The sequence below is a fragment of the Mustelus asterias genome, unplaced genomic scaffold (genome assembly GCF_964213995.1).
Source record: "Mustelus asterias unplaced genomic scaffold, sMusAst1.hap1.1 HAP1_SCAFFOLD_875, whole genome shotgun sequence".
NCBI lineage: Eukaryota > Metazoa > Chordata > Chondrichthyes > Carcharhiniformes > Triakidae > Mustelus > Mustelus asterias.
Genome location: NW_027590821.1, coordinates 155,001 through 161,705, shown reverse-complemented (window position 1 = coordinate 161,705; position 6,705 = coordinate 155,001).

Sequence of the window (6,705 nt, the reverse complement as noted above, 5' to 3'; positions counted from 1 at the left end):
ATTGAATGGCGGGGCAGGCTCGAGGGGCTAGATGGCCTACTCCTGCTCCTATTTCTTATGTTCTTATAAAGGGTGTAGATACGCAGAGGGACCTGGGTGTGCAAGTCCACAGATCCTTGAAGGTGACGTCACAAGTGGAGAAGGTGGTGAAGAAGGCATATGGCATGCTTGCCTTTATAGGACGGGGCATAGAGTATAAAAGTTGGGGTCTGACGTTGCAGTTGTATAGAACGTTGGTTCGGCCGCATTTGGAATACTGCGTCCAGTTCTGGTTGCCACACTACCAGAAGGACGTGGAGGCTTTGGAGAGAGTACAGAGGAGGTTTACCAGGATGTTGCCTGGTATGGAGGGGCTTGGTTATGAGGAGAGATTGGGTAAACTGGGGTTGTTCTCACTGGAAAGACGAAGGATGAGGGGAGGCTTAATAGAGGTGTATAAAATTATGAAAGGCATAGATAGGGTGAACGGTGGGAAGCTTTTCCCCAGGTCGGTGGTGACGTTCACGAGGGGTTATAGGTTCAAGGTGAGGGGGGGGGAGGTTTAACACAGATATCAGAAGGACATATTTTACACAGAGGGTGGTGGGGGCCTGGAATGCGCTGCCAGGCAAGGTGGTGGAGGCGGACACACTGGGAACGTTTAAGACTTATCTAGATAGCCACATGAACGGAGTGGGAATGGAGGGATATAAAAGAATGGTCTAGTTTGGACCAGGGAGCGGCACGGGCTTGGAGGGCCGAAGGGCCTGTTCCTGTGCTATATTGTTCTTTGTTCTTTGTAGTGTGAGAGACTGTGAGAGAGTGTGAGTGTGAGAGAGTGTGAGAGTGTGAGAGAGAGTGAGAGTGTGAGAGAGAGTGAGAGTGTGAGAGAGTGTGAGAGAGTGGGTGAGTGTGAGAGAGTGGGTGAGTGTGAGTGTGAGTGTGAGAGTGTGAGAGAGTGTGAGAGAGTGTGAGAGGGTGAGAGAGTGAGAGAGAGTGAGAGAGAGTGTGAGAGAGTGTGAGAGAGTGTGAGAGGGTGAGAGAGTGTGAGAGAGTGTGAGAGAGTGTGAGAGAGTGTGAGAGGGTGAGAGAGTGTGAGAGAGTGTGAGAGAGTGTGAGAGGGTGAGAGAGTGTGAGAGAGTGTGAGAGAGTGTGGCCACAAACCCACAGCCACTGACACCCAAGACAAGGAAGCAGACGCATGGGAACACCACCCTGCCTTAGAAATACATCGATACATACGCACGCACACTTGTGCACACACACACCCGCACGCACACACACGGGCATACACTCGCGCGCACACTCTCACACGCACACACACCCGTGCACGCACACACTCACGTGTGCACACACTTGCACGCGCACACTCACACTCGCACACAAACATGCGCACACACACACTCACGCATGCACACAAACATGCGCACACACACACACTCAAGTGCACACACACACTCGAGCGTGCACACACACACGCACTCGAGTGCACACACACACACACTTGTGTGTGCACACACACTCTCGCACACACTCACTCTCGCACACACTCTCTCACACACTCACTCTCTCACACATATATTTATTTACATAAATAAAACAAAAACATTTATTATTGTGGAAAATAGTGATTCAGATGCTGTCGTCTAAAACTATCAGAAACAGAATTCCAAACCGTTCATCTCATTAACTCAGTCATGGCTGTTTGGATCACCTGACTGTGACTGACCAATCATGGGGGACTGGCCTACCTGTGATCGATGAAGCCTTCCAGCTTGACGGAGATGAAATGTTTGGCAAACGTTCTGTCTTTGCTTTGTGTCCTCCCCACGCACCCATTTACTTTGATGGGAGAAGCAATGATTAAATGAGGTGCCGAGGGACTTTTCAAAAACTCTTTTGAAGATGCTATTAAAATGCAAGATGTTGCTAAGCCGACTGGCTGAATGAAAAGTGAGGGAGGGCGGGTGTGACGGGGCAGATGGGAGGAGCGATACAGAGCCCACCTCACAAACAAATTGCGCAGAGATGTCAAGCTGTGATCCAAGCGGGGGTGAGGGGGTGGGGAGAAAGGCCACTCCCTCAGCAGCAACCTGGGTTGTCCTTACCCTTATCTGCGCCCATTGGATGGAGGCCGCATTCAAAATAAAAAAGCTCCCTTGAGAGAAGAACTGAGTGTGTCCCCCAACTGCACAGAATCAGCAAGGAGGGGTCAGTGTCATATCCCCCAGGGGTCTGCGATGAGACATGTAACTAATCTTAGCCACACATGGTGGTGGTCCGTACTATCGACCTGGGCCAAGGGCAGGAGGGGCTCAGGGAATGTTTGATGGGGACAGTGTAGAGGGAGCTTTACTCTGTATCTAACCCCGTGCTGTACCTGTCTTGGGAGTGTTTGATGGGGGACAGTGGAGAGGGAGCTTTACACTGTATCTAACCCCGTGCTGTACCTGTCCTGGGAGTGTTCGATGGAGACAGTGTAGAGGGAGCTTTACTCTGTATCTAACCCCGTGCTGTACCTGTCCTGGGAGTGTTTGATGGGGGACAGTGTAGAGGAAGGTTTACTCTGTATCTAACCCCGTGCTGTACCTGTCCTGAGAGTGTTTGATGGGGACAGTGTAGAGGGAGCTTTACTCTGTATCTAACCCGCTGTGTTGTACCTGTCCTGAGAGTGTTTGATGGGGACAGTGTAGAGGGAGCTTTACTCTGTATCTAACCCCGTGCTGTACCTGTCCTGGGAGTGTTTGATGGGGACAGTGTAGAGGGAGCTTTACTCTGTATCTAACCCCGTGCTGTACCTGTCCTGGGAGTGTTTGATGGGGGACAGTGTAGAGGGAGTTTTACTCTGTATCTAACCCCGTGCTGTACCTGTCCTGGGAGTGTTTGATGGGGACAGTGTAGAGGGAGTTTTACTCTGTATCTAACCCTGTGCTGTACCTGTCCTGGGAGTGTTTGATGGGGACAGTGCCGAGGGAGTTTTACTCTGTATCTAACCCTGTGCTGTACCTGTCCTGGGAGTGTTTGATGGGGACAGTGTAGAGGGAGCTATACTCTGTATCTAACCCCGTGCTGTACCAGTCCTGGGAGTGTTTGATGGGGACAGTGTAGAGGGAGCTTTACTCTGTATCTAACCCCGTGCTGTACCTGTCCTGGGAGTGCTTGATGAGGACAGTGTAGAGGGAGCTTTACTCTGTATCTAACCCCGTGCTGTACCTGTCCTGGGAGTGTTTGATGGGGACAGTGTAGAGGGAGCTTTACTCTGTATCTAACCCCATGCTGTACCTGTCCTGGGAGTGTTTGATGAGGACAGTGTAGAGGGAGCTTTACTCTGTATCTAACCCCGTGCTGTACCTGTCCTGGGAGTGTTTGATGGGGACAGTGTAGAGGGAGCTTTACTCTGTATCTAACCCCGTGCTGTACCTGTCCTGGGAGTGTTTGATGGGGACAGTGTCGAGGGAGTTTTACTCTGTATCTAACCCCATGCTGCACCTGTCCTGGGAGTGTTTAATGGGGACAGTGTAGAGGGAGCGTTACTCTGTATCTAACCCCGTGCTGTACCTGTCCTGTGTGTGTTTGATGGGACAGTGTAGAGGGAGCTTTACTCTGTATCTAACCCTGTGCTGTACCTGTCCTGGGAGTGTTTGATGGGGACAGTGTAGAGGGAGTTTTACTCTGTATCTAACCCCGTGCTGTAGCTGTCCTGGGAGTGTTTGATGGGGACAGTGTCGAGGGAGTTTTACTCTGTATCTAACCCCATGCTGCACCTGTCCTGGGAGTGTTTAATGGGGACAGTGTAGAGGGAGCGTTACTCTGTATCTAACCCCGTGCTGTACCTGTCCTGTGTGTGTTTGATGGGACAGTGTAGAGGGAGCTTTACTCTGTATCTAACCCTGTGCTGTACCTGTCCTGGGAGTGTTTGATGGGGACAGTGTAGAGGGAGTTTTACTCTGTATCTAACCCCGTGCTGTACCTGTCCTGGGAGTGTTTGATGGGGACAGTGCCGAGGGAGTTTTACTCTGTATCTAACCCCATGCTGCACCTGTCCTGGGAGTGTTTAATGGGGACAGTGTAGAGGGAGTGTTACTCTGTATCTAACCCCGTGCTGTACCTGTCCTGTGTGTGTTTGATGGGACAGTGTAGAGGGAGCTTTACTCTGTATCTAACCCTGTGCTGTACCTGGCCTGGGAGTGTTTGATGGGGACAGTGTAGAGGGAGTTTTACTCTGTATCTAACCCCGTGCTGTACCTGTCCTGGGAGTGTTTGATGGGGACAGTGTAGAGGGAGTTTTACTCTGTATCTAACCCTGTGCTGTACCTGTCCTGGGAGTGTTTCATGGGGACAGTGTAGAGGGAGCTTTACTCTGTATCTAACCCCGTGCTGTACCTGTCCTGGGAGTGGTGATGTGAGCAGTGGATGGTAATTCCACAATAATTACGCTCACATTAACAGTGAGAGCATCCAGGCAGTCAGAGTTACTGCCGACCTCTGACCTCCTCCAGCTTTAACTAGATTGGTTGCTGTGAATCTCTTCCTGAATCTCCCCAGTGAAATCTCAAAGCCGAGTCTTTCTTTTTAATATTTAATACAGGGAGTTGATCCTGTATGAGCAGAGCTTTGTCAATGCAATGCCATTAATGTTTGATAATTTAATAAACGGGTCCATCTCTCAGTGACTGTTCCTGACGCAGTTGGGACACTTGTCCCAGAGGTTCAGCAAGATGGCATTAGCCAGTCCAGGAGCGAAACCTCATCGCTGATGTGGGCAGAGAATTTGATCCCCGGGTATTTGTCCAGCCCTTTCTATCTCTCCATCCCCTCCCCTCCTCTCTCTCTCTCTCCCGATCTCAGATACTCTGACTGCCTCTCCGCTTCTCTCTCTCTGAGTTCTGTCCATACTTGAAAAAGGGGAGTCGATGGCCTCGTGGTATTATCACTCGACTATTAATCTGGAAACTCAGCTAATGTTGTAGGGACCCGCGTTCAAATCCCACCACGGCAGATGGTGGAATTTGAATTCAATAAAAAATATATGTCTGGAATTAAGAATCTACTGATGACCATGAAACCATTGTCGGGAAAAACCCATCTGGTTCACTAATGTCCTTCAGTAAAGGAAATCTGCCGTCCTTACCCGGTCTGGCCTACATGTGACTCCACTGCAATGTGGTTGACTCTCAAATGCCCTCCAAGGGCAAATAGGGATGGGCAATAAATGCTGGCCAGCCAGCGATGCCCGTGTCCCACAAAGTAATTTAAAAAGTCCTCGGAATACAAGCAAAATACAGGGACAGCCTTTGAAAAATACAGGAAACATTTCAGCAAAGCTTTGGAGAGGATGCGGAGAAAATAATTGGATATCATGCGTCAGATACAGGCAAAAACATCAGCATTCAAGCAGAGGAATAAATATAGTTTCATGGTAAGTGATTATGAAGAGGCATAACGCTGATTGTTAATTGTATTAAGTTCCTCTCTTTCTATAACCTCTGTGTTACGTGTTACTATTGGGATGGTACTGATGTCCTCCACCTGAATACTGAGGACAAATACTGATTTAGTGTCTCTGGCATTCCTCACTATTAACTCCCCAGTCTCATCCTCGATGGGACCAACATTCACTTTAGCTACTCTCTTCCTTTTTCTATATTTATAGAAACATTCGCTCCACTTTTTTCTATTTTGTGCTCATGTTTTTCCATAGTTTTTCTTTGCTCTTTGTATTACTTTTTAAGTAACTATTTGTTGATCATTAAAAGTTTCCTAATCTTCCAGCCTGCCACTGGCCTTTCCAATATGGCATACCTTAATTTTTATCTTTATATTGTCTTTAACTTCCTTGCTGGGGCGGCGATGGCCTCGTGGTATTATCGCTCGACTCTTAATCCAGAAACTCAACGAATGTTCCTGGGACCCGGGTTCGAATCCCACCACGGCAGATGGTGGAATTTGAATTCAATAAAACTAATCTGGAATTAAGAATCTACTGATTACCCTGAAACCATTGTCGATTGTCGGTAAACCCCATCTGGTTCACTCATGCCCTTTAGGGAAGGAAATCTGCCATCCTTACCCGGTCTGGCCTACATGTGACTCCAGAGCCACAGCAATGTGGTTGACTCTTAACTGCCCTCCAAGGGCAACTAGGGATGGGCAATAAATGCTGGCCCAGCCAGCGACGCCCGTGTCCCATGATTGAATTAAAGAGAAAGCCATGGATTTTTTTTACAATCTTTCTTCCTCTCTGGAATATATTTTAGTTGGGAGGAATTTAATATCTGCTTAAGTATCTGCTAATGTTCGTCAACTACCTTACCTTTTAATCTCCCCGTCCAGTGCAACTAGCGCGAAATCTGTCCTCACGCCTACATAATTACCTTTGTTTATCTCGAGAAAACTAGTGTGAGACTCCACTTTCTCAACCTCACAGTGAATTTTGAATTCTATGATATTATGATCACTCTTCCTTGGAGAATCCTTAACTCTGAGATCATTATTTCATCCCTCTTCATTACACCCCTGGATTAAGAGCCGAGCGATAATGCCACTAGGCCATCGCCGCCCCAGCAAGGAAGTTAAAGATAACATAAAGATAAAAACTAAGGCATGCCAAATCCAAAATAGCCTGCTCGCTGGTTGGTTCCAGAACGTATTGCTCCAAGAAACGATCTCGAATACTTCAATGAACTCTCCCTCACGCCTATCCTCGCTAATTTGATTTTTCCAATC